Below are 12,182 nucleotides of genomic sequence, written 5' to 3'. Positions count from 1 at the left end.
ATCCTGCCCCTCCGATGTTGATGGCCCCGAGCCATCATTGCTCCCACCTAGAGCCTGCTCCTGCTGCTGCTGTCCATGTGCCGTGTCTGATGGTGCCTGCACATCCTCCATCAGCTGGTCTCCAGTTGTGGTGTCCACCCCTGCTGGGCCGCCGACTCCTGACTGTGGCAGGGATGTGAGCTCCACCAAGCTGGCTGTGTTGGTCGAGCCAGGTCCACAGGGGGCCCTGGTGGAATCTGGGCCGGAAGACGGTGTGGAGAACGACTGGCGCATAGTCTCCACAGAGGAGGAGAGGTCCGCCAGAGTGCGCGACACAGATAGGAACCCACCAACCAGGGCCCCTCCCAGCAGTGGCACGTTGCGATGCTGCTCTCCGTGATGGCGTGCGTTCTCCGCCCAGGAAGAACGCACGTCATCACGAATGACACGCGTGCGCAATGCGACACCAACCAGGATGGACCCCATACGTTCGTGGGACCCCTCGTCCACAGGTAGTGGAGAGGCAGATGACATGGCACTCTCCCCTACCTGCGGACGGGCCTGGGACGGAGCCTTCCTGCTGGTGCATGGTGGTGCAGTCACAGGGTCAGGGACAGCGACAGCAACATGCACAGGCCCCTCCGTGGTGACCTCTGCTGCCTCCTGACCCTGGCCCTGGAATGCACCACTTGCACCAGTGGTAGTACCCCCACCAGGCCCCATGTGCGGCTCAGTAGCGGGCTCCTCCTTCTCTGTGGAGACCACCAACCTGGATGTCTCCACACCGTCTTCTGCCATTGGAAGCCCCTGTGGGGGCTCACCCGGCCCTTCTGCCACAGCCGTTGTGGCAGACGCAGCACCAGCCCCCTCGCTCCCGGATGATGGTCATTCCTGGGAGGGTGGCTGGGCCTTGCATCATCGCCCAGTGGAGGCATCCCCGCCGCTTGGCTCCACAGCGCCGTCTCTGCCCTCTTCTTCACTTGACGCTGCGTAGAGCGAGACATAGAACACAAGCATCAGGGTACAGTACAAAATACCCTAGACAGGAAGCAATAACACATGAGTGGCACTGTCAAATGTCACTTCCATCCTGTCATTCCACAACACATGGGTGAATGCACACAACACAAATGCAAAAACAGTCCTGGCGCCTGCAATCAACATCAACATCCATGTAGAAGGGCCCCTGTAAACCAAGATGTTGCCTTCAAAGTCACATGCATCCATGGCGTTTCAAAGTCACACACGCACACTTCTCAGGCACACACACACACATGTGCACCATACATGTACATGACATCAGCACCCATTCCTCACCCCCCCTCATGTCCAGGAACAGAGACAGCCATGCTTTCATGTGTGCATTCTGCATAGAGCTCCCCATGTTGCATTAAAACACATGCACCAACCATGTGGTTCACACATTACTGGTCTCACATGCATGACCATGATGTCCCTGCACACACACATCCATACATGGCCTATGTCACACACAGCCAAGCATCAGACTACCAGCACACTGCAACATGCCCTGTCTCACACAGCAATGCTTGGCCACTTACTGCTCAACTCCAGACGGGTCTGCCTCCGAAGGATCTGGGCAAGGAGTGCTGGGCCTACGTGTTCCAGGACCCTCATCTGGATGTTACCCATGCGTGCCCGGCCTCCCTCCGCGAGGCGCCGGGCATTGTGGAGGGTCCTGGACCTGAAGTCCTCCCAGCGCTTCTTGACGTGCTTGATGTCGCGGGTTGCCACCCCCTCCGCGTTGATGGCAACCACTACGTCGTCCCAGATCCTCTCCCGTCCTTCCTTGTTGGCACGTGATGTTCCAAAGAGGGCATCATAATGCCCCAGGACATGCTCCACCCGGACACCAACTTCGGTGGCAGTGAAGCTGGTGGCTCTCTGCCTCTCTGGCTGGGGGTTGCCAGTGGTGCCAGATGGAGATGTGCCCAACATGGCAACCCCAGAGGCAGGAGTGGGTGGGCAACTGGGTCCTGGGGCTGGGCTGTGGAGCAATGGTATCCCAGTCGGGAGTCTTCTGTTCCAGCAGGGTTGGACACAGCAACTGGACCCCTGCAGATGGCTGATGTGCAGGCACCAAATAGCAGGGCACGAGGGCAGCAGACAGTCAGGCAGCAGCAGATGCCAGGTGGGAGCATTCTTGAGGCTCTGGGGGGCAGGAAAATGGCCTTCGGGGCAGGAACATGGTCTTCCGTAGGTGTATGCGTGGCCAGCTTGATACGGAGTGATTTGGCATGTGAAAGAATTGCACGTCAGCGTGTCATTCGAGGGAAGGCCCTTAGCGCGTAAGCGGGTCAGCACAAGTACGTGATTTCATTGGACCAAAGGCCCTTAGCGCATAAGCGCGTCTGTGACGTATCGCGCACGGGTGTTGCCCTTTCGCGTGTAAAACTTCACGCAAACCCCAGGAATACATGTACCCCACTCGCACAGGGCCCTTTCGTGTGTAAAACTTCACGTGAACCCCAGGAATACACGTACCCCACTCGCACAGGCCCTTTCGCGTGTGAAACTTCCTGTGCACCCCCGTAATACACATACCCTGCTGAAATCGCATGTGAGACTTCCCGCGAACCCCAGTTAAACACGTACCCCACTCGCACAGGCCCTTTCGCGTGTGAAACTTCCTGTAAACCCCGTAATACACGTACCCTGCTCCAGTCGCATGTGAAACTTCCCGCAAACCCCAGTAATACATGTACCCCACTCGCACAGGGCCTATCGCGTGTGAAACTTCCCGCGAATCCCAGTTATACACATACCCCACTCGCACAGGCCCTTTCGCGTGTGAAACTTCCTGCGCACCCCCGAAATACACGTACCCGGATCCAATAGCGTGTGAGACTTCCCACGAACCCCCGTAATACACGTACCCTGCTCCAATCGCGTTTGAAACTTCCCGCAAACCCCAGCTATACACGTACCCCACTCGCACAGGTCCTTTCGCATGTGAAACTTCCTGCGAACCCCGTATTACACATACCCTGCTCCAATCGTGTGTGAAACTTCCCGCGAGCCCCAGTAATACACGTACCACACTCGCACAAGGCCTATCGCGTGTGAAATTTCCCACGAACCCCAGTTATACACATAACCCACTCGCACAGGCCCTTTCGTGTGTGAAACTTCCCGCGCAGCCCCGAAATACACATACCCGGATCCAACCGCGTGTGAAACTTCCCGTGAACCCCAGTTATACACGTACCTCACTCGCACAGGCCCTTTCGCGTGTGAAACTTCCTGCGAACCCCGTAATACACGTACCCTGCTCCAATCGCGTGTGAAACTTCACGCGAACCCCAGTTATACACGTACCCCACTCGCACAGGCCCTTTCGCGTGTGAAACTTCATGCGAACCCCAGTAATACACGTTCCCCGCTTGGCGTTTGCTGTTTGGCAGCCCTGTAAACTGGTCCAGGGTTAGCGCAGACCTTTGCGCTGGATTGGGGATTTTGATGGCTTTTCCTTGCGCGAGGGCATTCTTGGGGGCGTAAATGGCGCTACTGCAGGGTCGCTGCGCCACTCTGCACCACGGCTGGTTTTGGAGGCTAAAATCCATGAATACGCTGTGCACGGAAATCGATTTTAGCGCACGCGACTGGCGCAGACATTGGTACGCGCACACTGTGCGCCAGCCACGTGCGCCACTTGTGCGCGAAATTCTATGAATTACCCCCATGGTCTTTCCCTTCTGTAGTGGCTTGGAAGGATGAAAAACAATGGTCTGGAGGATTTCCCAGACGTGTGCCTGTGGTTAAGAATAATCCTAAACCTTCCTGCCATCACCTTTTGGTTTTGCTTGGCTAATAAACTTGGACATTCATGCTGAGGCATTTTTGTCACAAGTGTTCTCGATACTAAAAAGATACGAAGATGATCTGACCAGCCTAGTTGCAGACATACAATCTAGTGAAGACTGATGTTTCTTGTTAGAATCTAGCCTATGGTACATCCCTTTATATGTGTAGAAGAAGGTACAGCTTGAGCAAAGCATAATTCTTTCAAAGCTGTCCAAGGATCTAGTGCAAGTGTGTCAATGGGATCATTAAAACCCAGATTAAAGTCTTCAAGGATGATGATTCTATTAGTTGACTTCAAGGTGGTCAGAATAAGATCACACATTGCTGCTATGATGTCTTTATTCAGCTCCGGGGAGAGGGACCGTATTCAGAAGTGCCTACACAGGTGGCCTTCAGCCAAGAATTTCCTTCTTAAAATATCACATCCATCTACGGAAGCGCATGGATAGGCAGAAGTGCTCAGATGGGTAAGTGCCAATTTGTTTTCTGAGTTGTTCAGCCTGTTATTTCAGTTGAGGATCTGTCATGTCGCTGCCTTCATTGTATTATCTGATTGTTTCCTGTGGGAAATACAGACACACACACCCGTGCTTTCGCAAGGCTGGAGATCTGGGACCTGATTCACAGAGATTTGCCCTGGAGCAAATCAACATATGGACAGGAGCAACTCTGAATTGCACGTGTTACTTATTTAATAATTGGAGCAAATCTGGAGCAGCGTTGTGATGCTCACAGGCAAGCGTGGTTCCCAAAGACTTATCAATTAGGCCCGCAATGTGCATATTCTGAAATACAATCCTGGCTTGCAGCCCTGTCCTGCCTGCTGTGGCGCTACTTCATTGCACTTCAAGGGCCATGCTAACATGTCATATTGTAATAGTGACCTTGGTGGGCCACTTAATGGCCTTCGCTATGCTGTCTCCACCTGTGAAATCTCACCACTGCTCAGCATAAGGGAGGCCGGCAATACATCGTTTTAATGTGCACTTTGTCCTTTTGTTTGGAAAGAAATTAAGAGGGGTGTAGAATCCTTGAAACATTCTACCTGTCCGAGGGAGGAATATTTCAAAACTCTCCTTGCCCTGTAAAAATCGACTTGTGCCATCTTGTGTTCTGCATGCCTGATTTATTGGCACAGACTCGACATGCAACTTTTTATTTTTATTTTAACAAATGCCACAGGCATGAACTTTAAATTGACACTAATCTGTGGCAGCATAGCAGTGGCAGAGTTTAATATTAAAGATATGAAATGAATTAATTTGTTTGCATTTGTGAACTGTCTAACCAAAGAGCAAGCTTTTTTATTACAATAATTATGATTTATATCTGTCTTCACTGCCTTCAGTGAAAAAGTTTCGTCACGCAGATAAACAGGTCAATACTTAGTGGGAACCCCGTATAAAGACATAGCTGAAAGGTGAGGGGAGATAGCTCAGGGGCAACACTTTTGTGTTGGAAGCAAGACAACTGATTCCCGATCCAGCGCTTACAAACCAAGCTCTGGTAATATTTGCGTTATACAAGAAAACATATATTATAATATTATTATAATGTTCTTCATGTTTCTGTACACAACAGTATATACTACAGAAGATTAACCTTCTAGTAACAGCATATAAGAGCTTCTAATCAGAATGAATTCCTCAAAGGAGGATAGCTCAGGGGCATCATGCTCCTTTGGAAGCAAGATGACATGACATGTTCGAGCCCCCGGGCCCGTGTTTTTTTGGGTATTAAGTGTGTTATAAATAACCTATCATATCATACCTAAAATTCATTGGACCTCAGTAAACTGGGCAGCAATTTTAAATGTCTGAGGATTAAGAGTTGTACCTAAGTGGTTGGCCATAGTCTTAAATACTTCTTTGAGGCATTGCTTGTACTATTTCAGCCCTTTATCGGTGTGAGAAGCCTGAGGGGCATGTTCTCTGAAGTAACATTGGCCCGCAACCCTGACAGAGACCACAGTACATCAACAATACAGACCCTTCACACTTACCAATTATATTCACAACTTCTTTCCCAATGTAGCCAGTATGAAAGCTGAAAACATTGTTTATGTTCATTTGGGGTGGCTAGACAGATTTATTAAAGGGGTGTCTGTCCTTCTTGAACACCATTCTTCCTAGTAGTTTGCTGGATGCACAACTGGCCTCAAGTGAGAACTTATTACCAATCTACTGGATGTGGAAAAGACATTTGATAGGGTGGGATAGTCAACTCTCATGAAAGACATATAATGGCATTATATGTTTCCCTTCTATGTATGCCTGTTGGGAATCCTTTAGTTACCCTATAGCCTTATTTCTCCATAATTCCCTCTTTCCAGAAGCACCAGGCCAGGATGGGCCCACACTCTTTATTCGTGTTATTAAGCTTTACTTGAAGCCATTAAATACTGGCACTACATATAGTGCATCAATTTTACTCATCATGAATTTGGGATGGTAGCATGTATCACTGCATTGTTCAGTATGTATGTCTGCCTAGAGGGTCTATTCTTACACTTTCAGATATTGTTGACCAATTCTGTCTCATTTTGTGGTATACACTTAATAAAAAACATTTAGAAGTCAGGCCCCACACTATGTATGCTACGCTATTTCCTTTTTTACAGGTTTTTTACAGGATCTTAAATAGTGTTGCTTCTGGCAATCACATGGCTTCCTGCTGCTTTGGGACCTGAAAGAAAATAGATTATATTGATTTGGGAATGATTATATTTGGAGATTTGTAAGAGTTAGAACAAGGTCTCTGCTGCCTCTGCATTGACCCAACTAGGCTTTGGTATGGGTACGATTTTAGGGGTTTTCATTTTTGGGGCCAGATAACCTGTATAGTCAGGTGTGACTGTTCAGCGGGTAGATTTATTGTCAGATCAAGTGCTTTAAGGTAATATTCATGCTGTTTGATGTGAATGGATGTGCCATTAGTGTCAGTTAAGGGAGGCTGGGCAGTTAGCTTGTCGGTACAATTGGATTTGGGTCAGAGTACACATGGCGTGGAATCTGTCTATCTGTTCCATTGGTAGGACTGCTTGTGCTGTGATGGTCCCTTAGGTAGATGTGGGAATTGTATATGGTGTTTATTGTTGTTGTTTGTGCCTGTCAAGTTGGTTGATTGACCTATTGTCTGGTTTTCCAGGATCTTTTTGATGTGTATAGTATTTGCCTGACTTCATAGTCACCTGTTTTGGAATGTCACTGTTTTAGGGTGTGGTTTGTAAGGGTATTGATGCAGGAACTTTGGTGCCCATGACTAGAATGATCCTTCAAGTGTCCATGACTTTCTACTGGCTGCTAAGGTGTCAGGTCGTGCTGCTTTCAGAAGGTCAGGTGGTTCTGCATCATATGGATCCCTTTGGGCCTCGTATTTCTAAGTCTGAGGCTCCTGATTGGAAAACTTGACCCTCCTTGCCATTTCCTGTTGGAGCAGGGTGTAGGGCATGATGTTCCTGGATCGCAGTGTTGTTTCAGGTTGGAAGGTGTGATATTACTTTGCACAAATTCTGATCTTTTGGACTTGTAATGTTCTGATTGCTGATGTGATCACATTTGCCCATTTGGAGTGAAGTCATCTGGCTCTGTTCTGTTCTCTCAGGAGCTTCATCAGTAGTTGTCCTCTGATGCACAAATACACGATGTCCGCAATGTCCTGCACAGACAGAACTACTGAGATGGCTTGAAGGATTTTGTGCAGCGAGGTGACAAACAAAATATGTTGTAACTATCAAACTGATATCTAACACAAGTAAATGCTGGTCAGGGTGAGGGATTGTGATCACAATGGTGGCTATCCGAATTGATATGCCACTAATTCCGATGTTTCCAATGAACATTCTGGATACTATTTGTATATTTTGTAGCCTGCTTTTTGTTCTTTTGTAATTTTAAGATGCTTTGAGTGGCACTTGCTAAACACAAACCTGACAAGCAAAAGAAAGGAGTCCGTTTCCGAGGAAAGATCTTCAACAGTTATTTTGGCTAGTCTCGTCCATATCATACATTGTATTCAGACCATGACTTTGCTTACTCTTTTAAAAGAGCCAAAGTAAAGCACCATGTAACATATCCTTCTTCTCTGCAAACACTTACAGGGTTTTTGGGAAAGTATTCACTTAAGTTACACACTATTTCTAATTGTCACCTTTATTGGAAGTACCTTATTGGGTGATAATTCACTAAAGTAGTGACTCTCTTTATGATTACAACTTTTTGAACCATCAATTCTTATCAAAAGAACTTACTCAGCTGGCATTGCTCATGGGATAGTACTTTCCATACTAAGGGCATGGGTTATAAATGTGCCCAACCATCTCACCCATTCTACATTTATTTGAATGTAAGTGGAAGTGTTTATTTATTACATATTATTATTTCGAATCAGTTTTGCTAGTTATATTTATGGTCGGCTTGAAGTCGACGTTTGTGAAACCTGTGGGCGGGCGCATTCTCCAAAGAGTGTATTTCCATTTCGCTGAATTACAAGAACCCTTGTATGTTGGTATGGTGTCCTGTCCCTTTTCACTGTTTTATGGAATGTATGTCCTCGTCTTTTTTGCAAAATTCTTCGTTATCTTACGCATTTTTGCTCAAATCAGATTTAAATCTGAAATGGTCTCTACACGGTGCACGTGCATGTGATGCGTCCCTCGATATATAGACCCCCTGCCATTTCCTTATGACTAGGCTTCCTCTTCTCGCCCATCTGTGCCTATCTGTTTTTCCCATCTTTCACCTTTCTACCTCATTACCAGAGACAATGAGATGTATGTTATGATTGGTCAGTTACGTTAGAGACACTGAAATTGCTGGCTCACTTGTTTTTAGCACTACATTTGATATTTCAAATAGTTAGTATACATTATCTTTACTAGTCCTCAGACTCATCACCAGTTTTCTGTAGGGGTATACTTACTGATAGGAAAAGATGTGTACATGTTAATCTAATTCCCTGTAGAGTTTCTGTGTAGTGATGTTTATTAATGTATTTTCATGATTAACAATAACATTTTTAAAACATAGCAAAGAATGGTTATGATTTGGGTAAATGCTTCCAGCTGTGCAGCATCAATACATATTAGCTTCAAATAGCAATTAGGACAAGGCTTTCAGTACCCCTATAATAGGTGTTTGCATGATAATTGCACTGGCACACACATAATGGCACCTTATTTCAACAAATGTGGCTGGGTACCCACAGCTAGAAAGTGCTGCTTTTTCAGATGCCCAGTGCAATGTCTTCCAGATGCATTGATCAGACCTCCAGTAATACAAGGGTGACAACGTGATCACATCAATTTTGATAACTGGTCAGGCAGCAGACCAGTGCACCCTGAAAGCTGATCGGATTCCCTCTCGAGGTCACATACCTGCTTGGCAAAGGTTCTATATTCCACACAATAGTCCAGGGAATGCGACTACAATTCAGCATTAACTATGAGGTACTCTGGTTCTTATTAAGTATCCCATTAGAAAACCCAGGTGTCATTTGTTCTTGCAGTGAACATGTTTTTCATACCTTATAGGTTTGACCTTTGTTTTCTTTGCTAAACGCCCTTCTCCAGCTTCCCGTGCCCTAGCTGCTGCCTAAATCCCCCTGTGCCCCCATCCTGAGATTCTTTTGTCTCTGCAGGGCAAATTATTTTGACCATGGATCTCCATCCTTGCCTCTTGTTTCTTGAGCATTTTCCTATTTATTTGTAGTGCTTATTGTGTACACCTAGCTCAAGAGCAGCAGAACGCTTTACAACAGGATTGTGCCCGAATTGGGCTTGACATTGTATACAGTAACACACTACTGTTGTTGGAGGAAGAGAGGGATTTTATTTGTCCAGCAGCTATTGTAGAAAGAGACACCTTTTAGTGTTTTGCAGAACTGAAAGATGGTAGAGACATTTAGTGCCCTTCCTGGCATTCTGTTCCAGATTGTCATGGCGTGGCAGGGGAAGGACTGCTTGCATGTCTTCTCTTTGCAGCCCTAGTTGTGATGCCAACCTTTTGATAGTTTTGCTATGGGAGATGCAAGAGCTTCCAGGGGTGTGGAGTTTAGCCATCAAGTATGCTGGTGTTCCATTTGACACAGTTTTGTAGTTGATACAAGCAATTTGAATATGATCCTTGCGGGGAGTGAGATCCAGTGATGCGTGCACAGTGTTGGAAAGATACGGTCACCTTTTGGGCACCTATAATGAGGTAGACTACAGCATGGTGTGAGGCTTTGAGGGGAGCCAGGAGTGCTGCTAGATTCCCAGTAAGGCAAGAATTTGCCCCATCCATGTTGAGATAACAAGGTCTTGGATCACCGTACGGAATTCATTCAAGGAAATGAAGGGTTTGATTATGTGGAGTGTGTGTTTCTGTAGCCATGCAGTTTGTGAGTTTTTGGCTATGTGCTTTTGGAAGGAAAGGCTACTGTCAACAATGAAGCTCAGAGATTTGGCTGAGTTTGACAGCTGACAGGTGAATCCTTCCAGGCACATGACATCCAACCATTTTTGCACGTTGTTGTTTGGTGAGGGGGCTGATGATGAAAGATTTGGCCAGGTGAAGTTTAAGGTATGCATTTGACATCCATGAACTACCCAGGCATTTGTGGAGGTGAGCAATGTCCCGGGGGCCACTAACCTTAAGATCCAAGTCCACGCGGTCATTGCAGGATGTTTGCTGCCGCAGGGTGCTGTGGCTGTGCTGTGCCACATGCCTGATCCAAGCTGCACCTTGTATTTAAAACTGGAACCTTCCCTGCAGTGGTAAAGCCCGCGTGATCAAGGGCTTCTGTTTGTTGCTGCAGAGTGTTCGCGGACAAAGTAGTAGAACTGCCGGTAAAGCGGTCACCATCACTCTTTACACTGTTGGGTCTGACGGGATTGCGCTAGGGACACCTTGGAGCTAACAGAAGATGGTGTACCTCTTTCCATTTTAAATCGTTGTTTGTGGCCTGCTAGTTAGATGTTTCAGTGGTGTTTGCTGTGTTTTTGAAGCTCCAAGATCGAAGTGCCAAGGCGACCAGCAGGGTACACATTATTACTTGTAACTTCTATTTGATCCCAGTTCCGTGGGATATATGCAGGGGGTAACAGATCGCACTGAAGATTCACTGTGTACTGAGCCTCGTCTCTATCGAGTGGGTTTTAAATTTGATCTACGGATCTACAGATAAGTTCTATGGGTAAGAACATTTCCTTTACACTCCACACTGTTCTTTACCACGCTTACGTTTGCAGCTTAGAGCTGCAGGCTTCTCCGTTCAGTTGCTGTATTTGTCGGGATTGTACTATTCTTGGCATTTTTTTGGCATCTCTGGCTTGTTTTGCCTGACTGACAGTCTTCTGACCTGTGAACAAAGCTGTGGAGGGGGGGGGGGACAGACTAAGGCAGCCCTTAAAACAAGTTGTGTGTACCAAGCTCCCCTCCCACCGGTAACCTATGACACCCCATGACCTGCACTGCATATGCATGTGACTTTTAACTCATCAGTTTTTGCAGTTTTTTGATAAAATGTTTGTGTAGCATGACTTGTAGTGTACATGCAGTATTTTATGATAGTGGAAGTTTTTATTAACTGCTTTGCATATTCCGTAACAACACCTCTTTTAAAATTCTATTGCTCACGTTTTTAGCAATTTTTTCCACTTTATCCCCAGGGAGACGGGCAAGACAATTTCATAAAAATGTTTAAACCAATAAACAAAGTCAAAGTTTTAATAACTGAAATTAACCTCTTAAGTGCCAAGGACAAGATTGCTAGTCCTTTTTACATAGTTTATATAATAGCCTGGCACTTGAAAGATCTTCTGCATGGCATTGAAAGCCTAGGAGCGAGTGTCAACCATCACTGACTATGGGAAAGATGCTCACCTAGGGATTATTGTTGAATTGTGCGAGTGAAGGGGTGGACCTAGGATTGATACCGGGTAGGATTCCAGACCAGATTAGATGATGCCATTAGAATTAGCTGCCCCAGTAACAAGACCCAGAATCACCTGCATGTTTTTTGAGATAGGGAAAATGTACCATTTACCCCCTCACGCTCTGGGGGCTATGGAATCTTCATCATCCAATATAGTCGTACTCCATAGCTCCCAGGCTGAAGGTAATCTAATCAGCTGTAGGGGCCCAATTAACACCTGCGAGCCTCAGGACTCTATATCCTGGGAGGATATAGAACCAACCAATGAAGAGGTGACAGTGGTTGTGGACGATACCATTAAGGTTCCATCTAATCCTAGCAAAACCCAGGATTTGATATCCTCAGAAGATGAGTCCCGGGAGGATAGCTCAGTGGAAACCTGCTCGCCTTGGAAGCAAGATGACACGAAGCAGCACAGTTTAGATCCCGGGGTCTGTGCTTAGAAACCTCTGGGTATTTAAGCG

The sequence above is a fragment of the Ambystoma mexicanum genome, chromosome 12, assembly GCF_040938575.1.
Source record: "Ambystoma mexicanum isolate Mex_15411 chromosome 12, UKY_AmexF1_1, whole genome shotgun sequence".
NCBI classification, from domain to species: Eukaryota; Metazoa; Chordata; class Amphibia; order Caudata; family Ambystomatidae; genus Ambystoma; species Ambystoma mexicanum.
This window is presented reverse-complemented; position numbering follows the sequence as displayed.